The sequence below is a fragment of the Pipistrellus kuhlii genome, unplaced genomic scaffold (genome assembly GCF_014108245.1).
Source record: "Pipistrellus kuhlii isolate mPipKuh1 unplaced genomic scaffold, mPipKuh1.p scaffold_m20_p_9, whole genome shotgun sequence".
Taxonomy (NCBI): Eukaryota; Metazoa; Chordata; class Mammalia; order Chiroptera; family Vespertilionidae; genus Pipistrellus; species Pipistrellus kuhlii.
Genome location: NW_023425595.1, coordinates 17,856,177 through 17,865,765, shown reverse-complemented (window position 1 = coordinate 17,865,765; position 9,589 = coordinate 17,856,177).

The window sequence follows — 9,589 nt, the reverse complement described above, 5'->3', positions numbered from 1 at the left end:
TGAAAAAATATTATTTGAGGAGTAGAGGAAAATTAATATATTTACTGAAAGTAATATGCGCTAAGTATGTCAGATTTCAGAATTGAAAATGTCTTAATGTATTTAAGCCAAATATTATTTGCTATGTACAATGAGTATGTAAGCATGAATTTCAAATATAAATAACTTTCTGTGTTCAGAAAATTATTGAACATATATTGTATATATATGTGTGTGTGTGTGTGTGTGTGTGTGTGTGTGTGTGTGTGTTGCTTAATCAATGGATTGGATTATATTTTATAAAGTAACTGTGGTAAGCCAGATATATTGGTGTGTGGGATTTAAATCCTAATGCATGTTTTGAGTGTAAAATTTTGATTTCTTACATATTACCTTTCTTTTTTCTATGCTTTGTGTCCAATCTTTATCATAAGAATATGAAAATGGATGTTGTGGATTGCGTTGCTCTGAAAGGTTCAATCCTGTATTTTTTTTCTTGGCAATGAGCAATAAGAGGCATTTTTAGTGGGAAGACTTTAGCTGCAAGTCTAAGTAAATCAACATTTCACTAAAAATTCAAATAATTATATAAAATGGAAAAACATAAAATTAAATATTAAATGAACCTTTTCTATCTTTCACACCCAAACTTCAGTACCAGGCCCTATAGCTAAATATTTTAAATACATTTATTTTCAATTTTCTTCTGTAGGATTTTTTCTTTCTTTAAAACCATGCATATTTTAAGTTCAGTTACCTGTTAAATATGTTACCTTCTATATTGTAGCTTTGCTTGTACATTACTATTTATATTTTAATATATTTATATCCTGTGTCTTCCCAACCAGATATGCAGTTTAACCGCAATTGTAGTCTTCTACATTTTTATATTATCAAGAGTAAAGATTGAGAGCTCAGTTGCTAATGAAGTTAAAAAAGTGTCTGCAGTGTGTGCATATGTGTAGAGCTCAACCCATTAAATATTTAAAATAAAAACCATACACAGTTTCTTTGTTTTAGTATGTTGCTTTTATATTATTCATTCCAGTATTTCAACTGTAAACTTTAGATCATCCATATTGCCACTACTCCTTAAGCAAACAATTTCATTTGTTGAGTTGTATGTAGGGATTAATCTACAATGCAAGATTTTATGTTAATCCCTATGCCTGTTAGAACCCATCTTTCCATAATGTCTGGTCTCTCTCTGCCACTTTGGCTCTACTAAAGCATTTTTGTAGAGATGCGCAGGCATTATGGAAAGACTGGTTCATTGGCAGGAAGAAATGATACAGATAAATATGGCTTTTCATTTCAAGCGCTCAACCAGAAATAACAGTGAAGTGGGAATATTGATTTAGTGCCTGACTACTCATTATTAAACAATATACCTGTGGACTTGTAATTACTGGTTTAGAGGACAGGCAATGATACATATAAATCTTTCATAACAAGATATAGATATTTGCATTAGCATTTGGCTCAGGGACCACAGTATCTGTAGATAATATAGAGGGGTAAATACTTGAAATCCATACATGCTCTCTAAAAAGAGGCTACACTATGTGCCTAGTCATCTAGAAATTTAATGTTTAAAAAAAGAAGGCACAGGTGAAGAGGAAGACATAGACTCTATCATGAGAACATGGATAGTACTGATATTTTGAGAAATTACATGGGTAGTTATTAGCTAGGAAACATGTGCTTACCAGAACACAGTGACTAGTAATGGATCTTCCTAAAACTAAAAGCATTTCAGTCTAGGGAATACAGTAGGTAAATAGAAACATTTTATAATTATGTAATAATAATAACTAGGCAATACTGATTATGTAATAATCACTATATTGTATATTAATATTAACTACAATCATACATTAAAGTTCTTTCTCCATAAAACACACACAAATTATGTGTTATGTATAAATTGTATTTTATGTAATGACCAAATGTTTGGCTCTCACACAATTTACGTGCTGGACCTCTTGAGAGCCAAACATTTGGTCATTACAGAATTATGACCACTGGCCTTTTATAATATATATAATATATATATATACACACACACACAGTGACTGGCCCACAGTATATACAAATAATTGTTTGATAGATGATTCTTCTTTACAGAAATCAATGCATAGAAGTGAGGAACCATGTAATGGTTATATTTGTTCTTTCACCATGTAAGGTAGAACCTCTGCATAAGTGTATTGACTGAAATACCTCTCTGTCCAGTTGAATCTAACATTTTGAGTCAAGAAATCAAAGTAGACTATAAAAAGATATGCAATACTTGGAAGTATTTTAAATAACTCTATTCATCATAGATGTGAATACTTAAACTTTGGTATTTTTTAAAAATTATATTTTATTGATTTTTTACAGAGAGGAAGGAAGAGAGATAGAGAGCTAGAAATGGCGATGAGAGAGAAACATCGACCAGCTGCCGAAATGCATGCCTTAACCGGAATCAAATCTGGGAACTTTCAGTCCGCAGACCGACGCTCTGCCACTGAGCCAAACCAGTTTTGGCCAAACTTTGGTATTATGCAGTGAGATTGAGATGATTATTTAATATCACAGGAAGCACCTGATCCAGACTATCTCACTTATCAGTATCAATTAATCAATGTAAAATTATTATAAAATTGTGCAAAATAATGTAATTGAAGCATTTAATTAGCTGCCTGTCTCACCTCTACAACACTGTTTTGCTTATATTTTTGGCTATATGCTACTAGGTCATGTCTTCCATGACAACAATCCTAATATATATAAAAAACCAAGGTCCATGACATCCAAAACAAAGGCTCAACTGACTGGAAGTTAGTGCTAGATTGTTGTAGCAACCCAGCACTGACTGCCCGCCACTGCAGGTGCCACGACCCAGCACTGACTGCTGAGGGGGCTGCTGATCAGGCCCAGAAAGAGGCCTAGAAAGAGACGCAGGGTCAGATCTGTAGCCTCCGTGACAGCTGTTGATCAGTCCTTGCCTCTCTTTTTTTCTCCGGGTGTGGCCAGTAGTTGCACCTCTCTTTCAGGCCTCTGCTGGGGCTGCTGATCAGGCCTGTTGATAGGACCAGAGATGCTGACTGGCATAGAAACTGATAAATCAGAACCAAATCCTGTTGAAGTGTGAGGAACCAAAGGCTGCCTAGGAGGCGGAGCTTTTGACGCTGACTGGCATAGAAACCGACCAATCAGAATCTAATCTGGGTGAAATGCTAAGGCAGAACCTAAGGTGGGGCTGAGGAGGGGTTTTAAGGTCAACAGCTGTTTGGTGTAAGGTGTAAGAAAGTGATTTATATTTTAATGACTGGTTTGTCAGAATAGTGCATATCGCTTAGCTATCAGTACAGATACAGGGATTTTGTATTTTTGTCTGCCAAGAGTATCTCCTCCCTATGAAAAAGGCTTCCCCCTCCCATTTAAGCAATCCTATCTATATTATCTATCTTTACTACTAAAAGGCAATATGCTAATGAGACCGGGTCCACTGGCCATCTTCCAGTCCTCTGACTTCCTTCCAGACAAAGCCATGGTGGTGGAGGCCAAGGCCAAGGCCATTAGGGGTGATCAGGCTGGCGGGGGAGGGCAGTTGGGGGTGAGATCAGGCCAGCAAGGGCAGGCCATTGGGGGCAAGATCAGGTCATCAGAGGAGGGCAGTTGGGGGTGAAATCAATCCTGAAGGGGAGGTCACTTGGGGCGAAATGAGGCCAGCAGGGGAGCACAGTTAGGGGTGATCAGGCAGACAGAGACAGTTAGGGGCAACCAGGACAACAGGGAGATCAGTTAGGGGCAAGATTATGCTCAGGAGGAATAGGCCTAAATCAGCAGTTGGACATCTCCCAAAGGGTCCCAGATTGGAGAGGATGCAGGCTTGGTTTAGGGACCCACCCCTCATGCACAAATTTTATGCATGGGGCCACTAGTTCTGTAATGAGATTTTATATAGAAAGAATGGGGAGATAATTCAGCCTTCCCTCTATAATACTTGGTTCAAATGTAATTTTTGTTATAATGGCTCTAATACCTTTTGATGAAATTCTATGACTCCCCTGCTCTCTTCCCCTTGCTGAGCTTTTAGAGCACCTGGAGGTAGGTGTAGAGGGTAAGGAGTGGGAAAGTGGAAAAGTGACCATAAACCTGGGTTTTAATGGCTTCCAAACAGGGAATAGAGCAAAGTCTAGTATGAGCTTTTTCTTTGGGATAGGGTTATAATGGAGGTAACGCTGACAGCCCACTGCCTCGCCAAAGCAATAGGATATTTATGGAGAGAGAGAAGGTATAACATTTTTTTCTGTAAAGGACCAGATAGGAAATATAATTGTCTTTGTGGGCCCTATGGTCTCTGTTGAAACTAAACAGTTCTACCAGCAAGAAACCAGTCATTGACAATATATAAATTAATGAATGGCACAATACAACTTCATTTACAAAAATTTACAACCAATGGATTTTGTCCATGGACCATAATTTGCTGACTCCTGCTTTAGTCTATCATTGGAGTTTGAAGACTTGGGAGGAGCTCTACCAAGAAAAAGGCCCTCCAGTGGGCTCTGGAGCGAAGAATAGGAATGTCTAGCCGAAACCAGTTTGGCTCAGTGGCTAGAGTGTCGGCCTGAGGACTAAAGGGTCCCAGGTTAGATTCCGGACAAGGGCATATACATTGGTTACAGGCACATCCCCAGTAGGGGGCGTGCAGGAGGCAGCTGATCGATGACTCCCTCTCTCTTCCTCTCTGTAAAAAATCAATTAAAAATATATATATATATTTAAAGAGAATAAGATTGTCTAGTTCTCTTTATAAAATATGATTCTATTTTAAAAGAGTTGACAAGCTCATTGGGAGAATCCAGCAGATCAGTTGTATCTTCCATAGCCAGATGCAAATTTACAGAAGCATGAAGTCATACATTTTAAATGAACATCATAGACAACAAATGCAATAGAGAAAAACAAACAATGCTTTCATAATGCATGGTCATGGAGGAGTTTAGACTTAATAATCTCTTAAGTAACAAATAGAATTTATGTAAATGTAGAAAGAGAAAAATAATCAAGTGTGAAAAATGTGTGAGCAAAGGTGTGAAGGTTGAGTACAGGGTACCAAATACCATTACTCCAAGGGAACATAAAATAATGGCTATCTGATGTAGCCAGTGTTTATAAGTAAATAGGGCTCTAAACTACATTTATATGTGAAATAGTGTTTGTTAAACTTTTATCTTCAGGCCAAGTGGAAATACAAAGGGATAATTTCCTTCCCCTGATAATCTATTGCACAGACACTGTAATTTACAGAGGCAAAACAAATAAGTACAAAGCCAAGCTTCCATATAATAAATCCACCTGAACTATGTTGCTATGAAAATTATCACTTTTTTTTTAGTACATGGGATTTGTAGCCTCAATACCTAGAACATCCTGAAAAATAGAGACAATTCAGCATAACCCATGAGAGTCTTGCAATGATAAAGTAGAAAAAATAATATGTTTTGCCTCCTGAATGCCTAGCTAGATTGCAAAATAAAATTTAGGGCTACATTAGCCCTGTTATCTGCATTTTTAAGCTGCTCACACATGGTAGGCTGAATGACAGATATTTGCACATTCAGTACAATTGTATTGAAACAAGAACAATAGTTGGCTATTTAAATATGTAGCAAGTATGTTCTCTCAATACATTATTTTCCACTAGAAAATAAAATAAATAATAGATTTTTTTTTCTGAAAAGGAATAGCAGAATAAGTGGTAATATGAGCTTTGTTCTACAAACACTCAAATTCTATGACATCGTCCACAAATTCACTAGCAAGTCTTATTTTGCCCCCACCCTCATTTTGCTTGAGTGGGAAATACAATATGATCTATATCAAAGGGAAAGAACTCATGTAATACCATTAGAAGTCTAACATTTCCCTAAAGGCTTACATTTTAAATATTATGGAATTGCTCTCTGCCCAAATGTGGGTCAAATTACAATTTATTTCTCTCCTCCACTCCTCTGAATGCTTAATCTTAGAGAAAGAAGGATATGAAAAAAATAAAAAGAGAAGTGTACACTTCTATAAAATAACTCTTTAAAATGTTTCCTTTTCAACTAAAAATGTACATTTCAGTACCTAATATTACCTTTTACTGTTCTCCATAGTTATTTTTTAAAAATCAAATATATATATGTGTGGAATGAGAACTTCTTGTATATTAAACTTTCAGATATGTTGCTATTGTGAATATATGTTTTCATTTCTTTTAGGTCAATCAGAATTGCTAGGCCATATAATCAGTGTATATTTAGATCAAAAGAAACAGAATGGCTGTGAGATTTTACCCTCCCATAAACATGTCAGAATTTCTAGTTGCTCTATATTCTTGGTAACCTTTCATATGTTGACATTTTAAATCATGGTTTTAATTAGTATTTTTCAAGTGTCTGTTATCTTATTTATTTATGTACCTTCTTTTGTAAAATACACATTCACATTTTTTATTGGTATGTTTATCACTTTTTGATTCATTGAGTTGTAAACTATGTTTTCTGGATACAAATAATTTTCTATCATTAGTACTTGTCTTTTAATTTTCTTCACAATTACATATGAAGATATGTTTAAAATGAAGTAACTTCTCAATCATCTTTCTTATATCTTTCTTATATGGTTATTAATTTTGCTTGCTAATCAATAGTTATAAATTTTCTCATATGTTTTCTTCTGGGAATTTTAAATTTTACCTTTATACTATGTTATGATATGTTTGGAGTTATCTGTTGTGTATGGTGAGAAATCGGTTTCAGAGTTGATTTTTTTTTTTCCACATGGCCATCTATTGTTTCAGCACTGCTTGATAAAAAGGTTTTCTTTTCTCAATTTAATGTGTTGGCATTGTGTAGCAAATGATTAAGCAAGGTTTGGTCTTGTCCAGCTCCTGGAAGATAATCTAAGCCTATAGATATCCCACTTGATAATACTGTATTGTTTACCTGGGATTCGTGAGCTATGCCAGATGGTCTGTGCCAACAACTTGATTTATGGTGGAAGCCCTGTGCTATGCAGCAGCATCTGGACTTTTAGAGGTCTGGAGACTAATGTCAGTCACAAAGGTGGTCCATCATACATTCCTCACTGATCCCTAATAACATTCTTGGACACTGAGTCTTAGTTGAGCTTTTGTGTTTGACAATACTCCATTCTAAGAGAAGTTAAGAGCTGTTTGCATGAGTGACTTACGTAAAAGAGAACAGTCAGAATCTTGCACCTGGAACTTTTTGGGAGTGAGCCTATGTGTCTTTTCCCATTGCTGATTTTAATCTGTAAAATTGCTGATTTAATCCATTGTAATAAATAATGACCCCAAATACAATTACTTTGCTTAGTCCTATATGTCCCTCTACTAAATTTTAAAACTTTAGGGTAGTCTTAGTGACATTTCAAACTGCAGGTAACTTTTAAAAATTAATCATATATGTGGTCAATTGAACTGTATTTTTATTTACTTTTAGTTCACTGCATTAACTACTGTTGCTTTATGTTGTTTTACTGTCATTAATGATAAACCTTACTTTTTTTTTAATTGGGCTATTCTAAGTACTTTGCATCTCTGTATAAATTTTAGAATCAGCCTTTTGTTATTCTACTAAACATTTTTCTTGCTAATATTTTTAATGGCTCATTTTCAATCTAAGACCACTTAAGAGAGAATGTATATCTTAAAAATAGTATGTGTTCTAATTCATGAACATGGGTATCTGTCCATTTATTTAGTCCTCTTTATTTCTTCTCATCACTATAGTCTCATCTTTTGACTTTTTCAAAATATTTGTCTTTTCATTGCATCTGTTCCCAAACAAAAATCATGAGTGCTTTAGAATTGTGGGAATATCATGTTTTTGTTGCCAGAACAATAGGGTAGCTCAGTCCTCAGCCCACAAGCCTGAACCATTGATCAGAGGAGGTGGGCCTCTGCCCAGAGCTGAAATAATTTCTCATCATCAACAGTTATGGTAACCATCCAGTACCCATTAAATATTAGGAAGAAGATAATTATATGGAGGGAGAAAGGGAACGAAGAAGGGAAATAAGTAAAAGAAGAAGATTTCTCTGCTTGATTATGTAAATCTTTGGAGAATAGAATCTTTGTATTTTATTATTTTGTGTCCAATACAGTGCCCCGCTTTACATAAATACTCCATAATAATTAAACACAATCTGAAGTAAAATCACTAATGTATATGACTTTTAATTGTACCTTATTTGCTACAAATCAGTTTTTAGTATATTCAATATTTAAGAGAGAAATCATGCTATATTTACTCTGTTCTGTGTAATATTTTAATATAAATTGTAACAACTCAGAGCTTCAAACTATATAAAGCATACAGAAAACAGCTTCAAAAATTTATAGTTTTTAAAACAGTGTATGTCTTTCCAGGTTCCACTTAAATGATAAAAGAGCAAGATTTGACTGCCCCAAATACATCTACCTGGAAAGACAGTTTATATTAACACTTACAGAAAACTTTATCACATATTTTTATTGATTTTCTAAAAAATAATAAATAATGTATACTTCTAACATCTTTATAAATTTTTGATATTTTTAACCTTCCTAACACATCTTGTCCTTTACTCTGCAGAAAAGTTCTTATTTATCTTTTTCTCAGGATATTTTTTAATGGATAAAGCCACATTCAGCTCACTATAAATAATCAGCCTCCAATAGATACAGTTCCTGCTCATAAGGTATGAAACCTCATTAATTTAAGGTTGGTAGTAAAGCTCAAACTCTGCATAGTAAGTGCCAAATCAATATCTAATGTATAATATTTCTGTACTATTATACATAGGTGAAATGGTAAGTGGATAAACCTGTTTATAAAAAAAGTTAGCAAACAGAAGAATATAGGAAAATATCATCTAGTAGAAGTTATTCTCATTCCTCCATTGAGTGTTTTGTTTTGTTTTTTAATAACAGAGGTATGAAGGAAAGGATTATATGATGTGCTGTTACGTGTGTTATCTTTACAGATTTCTGGAAACCTAATTGTCAATAATAAATTAAATGTGAAGATCTTTGTGCCAAAGGGTAATGTCCATTTGGGAACATCCATCAGAGAAGGGACACTAAAAATCTCAGGTGAGAAAATTACTAGGTCAGTTGAAGTCTATCATTTTCTTCCTTGGCTACCTCATATGGATACAATTGGAACATTAATGCCCAATTGCATGAACCCCTAATTATTATGGTGGCTTTAGCTACTACTGTTATTACAGCCAGCAACAGAAATAAATCTAAATTCTAAATCCAGTATGATTTCTTCAGAAAGTGAATTGGCCAATTGATAGTGAATTGTCTTAATTTGACCCCTTCTACTCTAGAAAAGTCTAAACTTCATATTGAAAAGAAATAAACACACAATCCAAGTATGTATTTGCCTTTCCTGCCCAAATAATTACAAGCAGTAGCACCATCAGAGAATATTTGATGCACCAGCATGACATCCCATATAGTAACTCATCAAACCAAGGGAGTTAAAAAAATTAACAAAGACTGACAGGGGTAGGCAGATAATCATAGGATTTACTGGTCATATTACATATCCATAGC